This window comes from Phaethon aethereus (assembly GCF_964289735.1).
Source record: "Phaethon aethereus genome assembly, chromosome: 9".
NCBI lineage: Eukaryota > Metazoa > Chordata > Aves > Phaethontiformes > Phaethontidae > Phaethon > Phaethon aethereus.
Window position 1 is genome coordinate 6,067,886 of NC_138585.1, and position 7,448 is coordinate 6,075,333.

The following is a 7,448-nucleotide window of genomic DNA, read 5'->3' on the forward strand; positions in this document are numbered from 1 at the left end:
CGCAGCCGGGCTGGCACTGCCCCTTGCCCCTGCTCCTGCGCCGGCGGCCATGAGCTGGGGAGTACTTTGCCCTGTTCTCCTCAAAAGTGCAAGCAAGAAGTTATCTCATCTCGCACGACCCCAAACAAAAGCTCACAAACTTTCCCCCGGGGGATTTTTAATTGCTGTTTGAATGATTGGTTTCTCCCCCATCCTCCTTTGCACTCTGCATTACCTCTGGAAGGCAACCGTGCCAAGCTCCAGACCCTGCCCGGGCTTCAGACCATCGTGGGACCGGCTTTTATGCAGCAGAGTCACACGTAAGGAAAATGAAGGGCAATAGGGAGTAATGGCCCAGGTTTCACAGAATCACAGAATCATTAAGGTTGGAAAAGACCTTTAAGATAATCAAGTCCAACCGTCAACCCAACCCCACCATGTCCCCTAAACCATGTCCCGAAGTGCCACGTCCACACACTTTTTGAATACTTCCAGAGATGGTGACTCCACCACCTCCCTGGGCAGCCTGTTCCAATGCTTGACCACTCTCTCCGTAAAGAAATTTTTCCTAATATCTAGTCTAAACCTCCCCTGTTCTGACTAGGCTGGATTCAGCCAAATTACAGTGCACTACACTTAGTCCACACGAAATCCTTCTAAATTTAGTGAAATGCCAGGTAAAAGGAGATTTAGGAGTAAAGCTGCCAGAATACATCCCCCTGGGAGGCGTGACAAACACTGCACAGATTTCCATGGCACAACAGCTGATTTAAAGGCAGAGCTGATGCCTGAAGACTTCAAGAGGACCCACTGAGCACCCGTGGACCTGCACCACAAGGCCGTGGGGATCTCCTGCTGCCTGAGAGGGGCTGAGGTCCTGCTGCCGCGTGTCCTGCAACGGGGACGCAAACAGGGTCTCTCTATTTCCACCCGGCCACCTGCTACTCCGTCCCTGGAGAACAGGGGCCGCGCAGCACCCAAACCCAGCCGCTGGCCCCACGGCCCAGGCGGACGGGCGGCGGAGCCCCAGCAGGAGCGTGGCAAAGCGGCAAACGCTCCCACTTCAAAGTCGAGCCAAGCTAACCAGATTGTCTGTTGGCTTTTATTATGCCGCTATGGCTTGCGCGGTGAATTCCAGGCGGGGAATGTAGCGATAGACGGGCTAGGATCGCCGTGCTCGTGATAAAGTTCAGGTACAATGTGTGGCCCATAAAGAAGAAACCTCTGGAGTTTCATCCTGAAATCGCTGCTCTGAGTCATGAGGGCTTGCGTAGCGCGGACGCAAGGCATGACAACCGGCAGCGCTTGTCACCTTTGGGGAGAAGGTGGATTTTTAGCCCAGTACTGGAGACGGTAAGAATACACCAACCAAGCGTATTCCTCTTAAAGGCCGGCTCATCTGTTGAAATCTTTGAGCGGGGTGTTTGCAAATAGGGTGAGTTGTGGAGCATTATCTTCCAGATGGAGCTCAGAAACACAGTCTTTCCAAATCCATCCCCCTCCCAGCTGCCCCCAGGGGCTGGACGGAAGAACGAACAAGGGAAGGGGATATACACAAAGGACAATCATGGGCCGTGTCTGCAGGAGGAGAAGTACAGAGGCGATGCACTCGGGTGGGCAGGGCAACAGAAGGGCTGAGTCGTTGCTGCACCTGCCAGCTCGCTACTCTGTGACTTTGGGGCAAGTCATGTAATTTCTCCACCTCACTTTTCCAGTCCATGGAAGTATTTAGATGACGGTATTTGCAACCTAAATAACGAAAGCGCTATATGTAAAATAGGCCTACTCAAGACCAAGTAACTTCTGTTTGCTGTATTCAGAAAAGGGCTGTTTTCTTTGGCATCAGCTCTTACACACATCTAAAGCCCGAAGGTGTGTACTGGTTTGTCAGTCCTTGTAATGTTACACCACTAAAGAGTACAGCAAAGCAGAGAATGGCATCCAAATACTATGGAGAGTAAAAAAAGGCCCCCATGCTATAGCAACAAACAGGTGATCAGTGAGCAATCACACAGCCTGAGAACCTGGGACTGCTGGCACGTCTCCACCGGACGGGGACCCTCGGGGCTAACATCCCCGGAGGATTTTCAACAGCAGAGACAGGGCCCGGCACAGCAATCACACACAATCAGATCAGTCACTGGCTGACAGCACCACTCGGATCTGGCGCTGTGCAGAGATAGTAGCAGAGATATTAGTAGCCAGGTGTGCCCATCTGGAGCAACGTCCACAGGGTAGACACTCGGACCCTTCCCTTCCTAAGACAGGCTGGGCATTGCTTGGATCTCCTAGGGCACGGACCCACCAAGACCGACACTGCTTGCACTGACATACCCTCAAAGAAACTGCAAGTGTGCCCGTGCTTTGCTGGAGTGACAGGCTGGGGAAAGGAGCAGGGAGTGTGGGGAGTGCCAGAAGGCAGCCAGAAGCGAGTGTATGCTTAATCAGCTTCGCCAAAATAAATCAATAGGCACTAGAATGGGAGGGTCCCTCAGAGCGCCACGCAGCAGACAGAAACCCGCTGGAAGGAATGGAATGTGCAAATGAGCAGCGCTGCCCAAGATACGATCTGAACCAACCTGAAGCAGCCCCAGCCAGATGCACCATCTGCTCAGAGCATTCCACCAGGACATCCCGGCCAACGGTGTCAAAACCAGCAGACAGATCAAGGAGCGTTAATACAGAACATACCCCTGAGCCAGCCAGCAGGGAGAGATCACGACAGACCTTCAAAAGGGCTGTCTCAGGACGATGCCTCCTGCTTGAGCCAGACTGGAATTTATCAATGGCATCGTATACACAGAGGTGTGACTGCCGCTGTAATGCAATGGCTCCCTTGGAAGAGGGAAAGGAATGGCAGGATGGACGTCAGACAGCAGCTGACAAAGCATCCAACAAAAGAGACCGCTGCTGCGAGACAGAAGACGAGACATCCAATTTTAGTGCTCTAACAAAACAATCCAGCAGTAAGGAAGCCCTGATAGAGGGTAGGGTTTCACAAGTATCGTTGGTACTCTCGCGAGCAAAGGGTGGCTCAGTCAGATCATAAGAGTAGCGGTGAATTCACATCACACTTCTAACGTTCACCTACTTGGTGTCATCTCCAGAGAGTTCCCACAAGATGCAGGATGTGGCTGACAGAAACACGTGGCTCACGAGTGGTCCATGATCTGGGGATGTACTCCGACCTTACAATCCGCCGTGTATCTCTGGAAGGGGCAGGTTACCTCTGCTTTGCTTTTCCTCTTGTCATCTCCTGCAACAACAAACGTAATTTTCGAGACCTCGTGGGCAGAGGGTGGGCAAACTCCTCCTGGTCCTGTGTCACACAAAGCAAGCCAGTGTGCTGGAGCACCAGCTAGAGCAAAGAAGGCCAGCCAGCAGCAAGCCAGCGCTGCACGCTCCTCTACGCCTCACCGCCCCGCACGCTGCAGCAAGCGCAGGCTTGGGCTATCGGTCCTTTTGGAAACGGCATGCACGGTAGCCCCTGAGCCTCCAGCGGCTCTAGCCTGGCAGCGATTGCTCTTGCCCTCACCCCAAGGACCCGGCGGTGTGCGTGACTCCCTCCCAGACACCCTCACTCCCCTTGGCTCCCCGGCCACCACCGTTCCGCAGGCGCCTGAGGTCCAGGAGGGAAAACAGACCCGGTGATTTTCTCTCCGCCCTTCAGCTCCTCTCTGCGTTTCATACACCAATGCGGCCGTCCATCGTAAAGGGGGGAGCACAGCACAACCCAGCTGCCTTCCTGAAGGATTTTGAAGGGGGACGAGCATTAATGGGGCAGATGAGAATTATCCCTCTTTTCTTTATGGGATGGGCTCTAACAGCAACAACACGGGTAACGTCTGAAACAGGCAGCCCAGGACGCTGGCTGGACTTGTTGCTCGTATCTTACGAGCAAGTTGACTCAGTGCAAGAAAAACAAACAAACAAACAAACAAACACAAACAAACAAATGCTGGAGGCCAACCAAAGGCTAATTAGAGTTGTACAGCATTTGCCAGAAACACCCCCTGCTGAGCTACAGCTTATCCTGGCAGAGGGAGTTGTCTGTCTGTCCAGACAAATCACATCCCAGAAGAGCTCATGAGCAGCCAAGGGGCAAGAGGGCTCTCCTGGGGGTACCCCTCACACCCCACACCCCAGAACATCCTCAAGCCGCACCCTGCAGGGCCAGGTGCCCTTTCTTTTTAACTCCTCGAAGACAAGGCTATGCCATGAAAACACATTTAGGCTGAAGGAATGCAATTCGCTAGAGGACAAGCCTCTTCTGGCAACCCGGATTTTGAGAGAGAAACGTGAAAATTTTACAGGTCTTCCTTGGAAAAGTTGGAGTGTCACCAGCCGTTTGCAGTACAGGCAGGGGACATCAAGCCGGCTCAGTGCCACCGAGTACACGGCCACTCAGTAGGGTTCAACCGCATGACAACTTCACGCTTGGCTTCTTCGGTTGATCTCGTTCATATCCAAAAACAAGGCAGGCCCTGGGAACTCAGTGTATTTACTGTGTTCAACGTTTATTTTAAAAACCCGATTCCAATTGCATTAAAATTTAATAACTTGGCAGAGTCTATAAAACAGACTGTATTTCAAGATATAGCAAGAAAGGAAGATGGTTAATGCAATCATGCTGACAGTAAAATGCTGAACATGATTATGACTTCAGCAATGATGACATATTTGTGATGATTAAGTTCAAGATCTGCAGATATGAAGCTACGGGTAAACTGCTGGGTTCCCTGAATTCTTTTTTCCTCTCCTAAGGAAACAATCCAGCTGCAAGCCTCAGTCTCTTCCTCAGCCTGTCAGTCCTCCCACAGCAACATTTGGCTTCTCTAGCTAAATTTAGCAAAGGATGAAGAAGAAAAAAATTACAAGGAAATGAAGTTGCTGTAAATTCTGTGAACATGGGCATATGGACTGAGGTGAGAGGTCCTGCAGCAGTTCACCTTTTGCTGGGATGCAGAGGAACAAAGTATGGACACAAAGGAGAGAAGATCCAAACAGATGAGACAAAGCCATGGGGAACCAAGCTTCCTTGCTCCCAGAAAAGCTTGCTAGATGCCAAGTGTGGAAGGAGACTTTCTCCTGGAGGCACACAGTACATCAAAAAAGATATTAAAGATAGCTCCATGTCACCCCTCCTCTCTTTCACTGGCTACTTGTACTGCACAAGTGCCAAACAGGCAGGCTGTTACTGCTCCAGGCCTCCTGCACACAGCGCTGCGCACACACAACAAGAGGCCTTCTGCTGCCCCAGCAAACTTTGCCTTGCTTCTATTGCGAAATTCGGAGTGGGTTCAAATGAAATTCCAGCCACCTCTGGCTGCTAGAACAGTTCCCTCCCCTTGCACCCACCTCCTGGTCAGGGGGTAAAAGTGACTCCTTTCCACATCTACCCCACTGCCCAAACTGATATTCTTCATACTGAGATCACTCTACCCTAGTAAGCTGGAGCAGACAGCTTCCATCTAGATCTGGGTTACTGTGTCGAAGAAAAACTGCCAGATATTTAGATCCAGATATTCTCCTTGAAAACTCTGACAGCATGCCGGCAGTCTTTCCAGAGCAAGCAGAACGACTGAAATGCTGGTTGGAAGGGACATGTGGAGGTCTCTAGTCCAAACATCCTTGAAGCAGGGCCGTTGCCGCCAGTACATCAGGTTGACTGTAACTTTGTCTAACCAAGCCTCAAAAACCACCCAGGAGGGAGATTTCCTGACCTCTCTGGGCAACCTGTCCCAGTGCTGCACCACCTCTGTGGGAGAGAGAGTTTCCCAATATCTGATCTGAACCTTGCAAGCTGCAATGTGTGGCCACTGCCTCTTGGTTTATGATCTGCCGCTAATGGGAAGAGCCCGACTCCACCAACTCTGCAACTGCTCTTCCAGTAGTTGTGGGATATTGCTAGATTTCCCTCAGCCTCCTCTTGAATAGACTAAATAAGGCCACCTCCCCCAGGTCCTGACCATGTTGGTAGTTCTCTACCGGACCCCCTCCATGTTCTCACAACACTTCTCACCCTTGGGTCCCAGAACCAGGCATTGCTGCACTTGTCGTTGGCACAAAACCGGAGTCCTGCCCGTAGTGCGGCACTCAGCGTTTCTGGAGCTCAGAAGCAGCCTGATGAACCTACACAAGCGATTTCTATCCATCAGAACCATGGAGGAGTTGTTGCAGTGAAGTACCAGGCAATCTAGGGTGAAAAGAGAACTTTTAGTAATTTGTAGTAGAGAGTAATACGATCACTGAGCATTGCTCCGTCATCTAGCGATGAGCTGCTCAAACGCAAAACATGTGGGTCCAGGACGCCAGCCCTGCTCACACTGCCACACCGGGACGGCAATCTGCTACAAACACCCACCGACGTTTTCCTGCCCTCTCCAGGCACTTACCACAGCCCGTGATGGGGTCCCACCTCACCTTGGGGAGCCTCAGGTTTGGAAAAAGAGCAGCAAACTCTAATTTCGAACAGAAGCTTTCAAGATCACTTCCTCCTTCAGATGAATTCCGTGCAAATAACTTTATTGATACAACAAAGAGACAGACGTCACTAGAGTAAATCAGTCAATTGCTCTCCCCACGTGGGCCCAAATACAAACATCATAAAGCCTTTTCCTGGGAAACACAGAAAGAATAAAAGCAGGCCTTGGAGTCAGGACCCAAAACCACAGCTCACCTCTCTTAACCCCTAGCCCACAGCCCAAGCTCCCCTTCCCTCCTGGCTTTCACAGTTTCAAGAGGTGGGTTTGCCTGGCCTGAAAGGAAAAACCGAAAGCAAGTCTCCTGCCTGATGCAGTGCTGGGCTCTCCAAGAGACTACGACAGCAAAGACGGGGCCTATCCTGACGGAAGCAGTGCTGCTCATAAGCGCTGTGCATGCCCACCCTTACAAGATGGGTCTAGGTCCAGAATGGATGAGCTCCTGTCTGAAGCCTTAAAACAGCTCCAGGAGTCGGAGCGGTTTCAGATACACCCATACAATGTCTCCTACTGACAATTTCCAGCTTCTTGCTAAGCACATGGATTTGTTAGCCCTCCCATTCAAGAGACTTAACTCTCAGATACTATGTTTAGATGGTAGATGTTTAAGTTCCTTCTTGGAGCTCAACTCTTCTCTTTGCGACTCTCTTCTTCTATATAAAGCCATAGGAAATAAATGAATACGTAAACCCAAAACAGTCATCATAATAAAGGAACATCTAGAAGAGAAAATCCTAGAAAATAGGAAGGGTTTTTGGAGAGATGACTGTGTCAGCAGAGCTGCGGGGAGATGCTGAAGGAAACCACACGGCTCTGGCACTCGCAGTACCTGCTAAACACAACCTCAATCAGCTGATTGAGGAAAAGCTGCAGAAGATCATGACTAGAACCTCCATGCATCCGTCTAACCTAGCTCCAGAGGGTGCAAAGGTGTCCAGGAGAGATGGGAGGAAGAAAGGTGAGAAACTGAAGGAGTCCAGGGTGTCA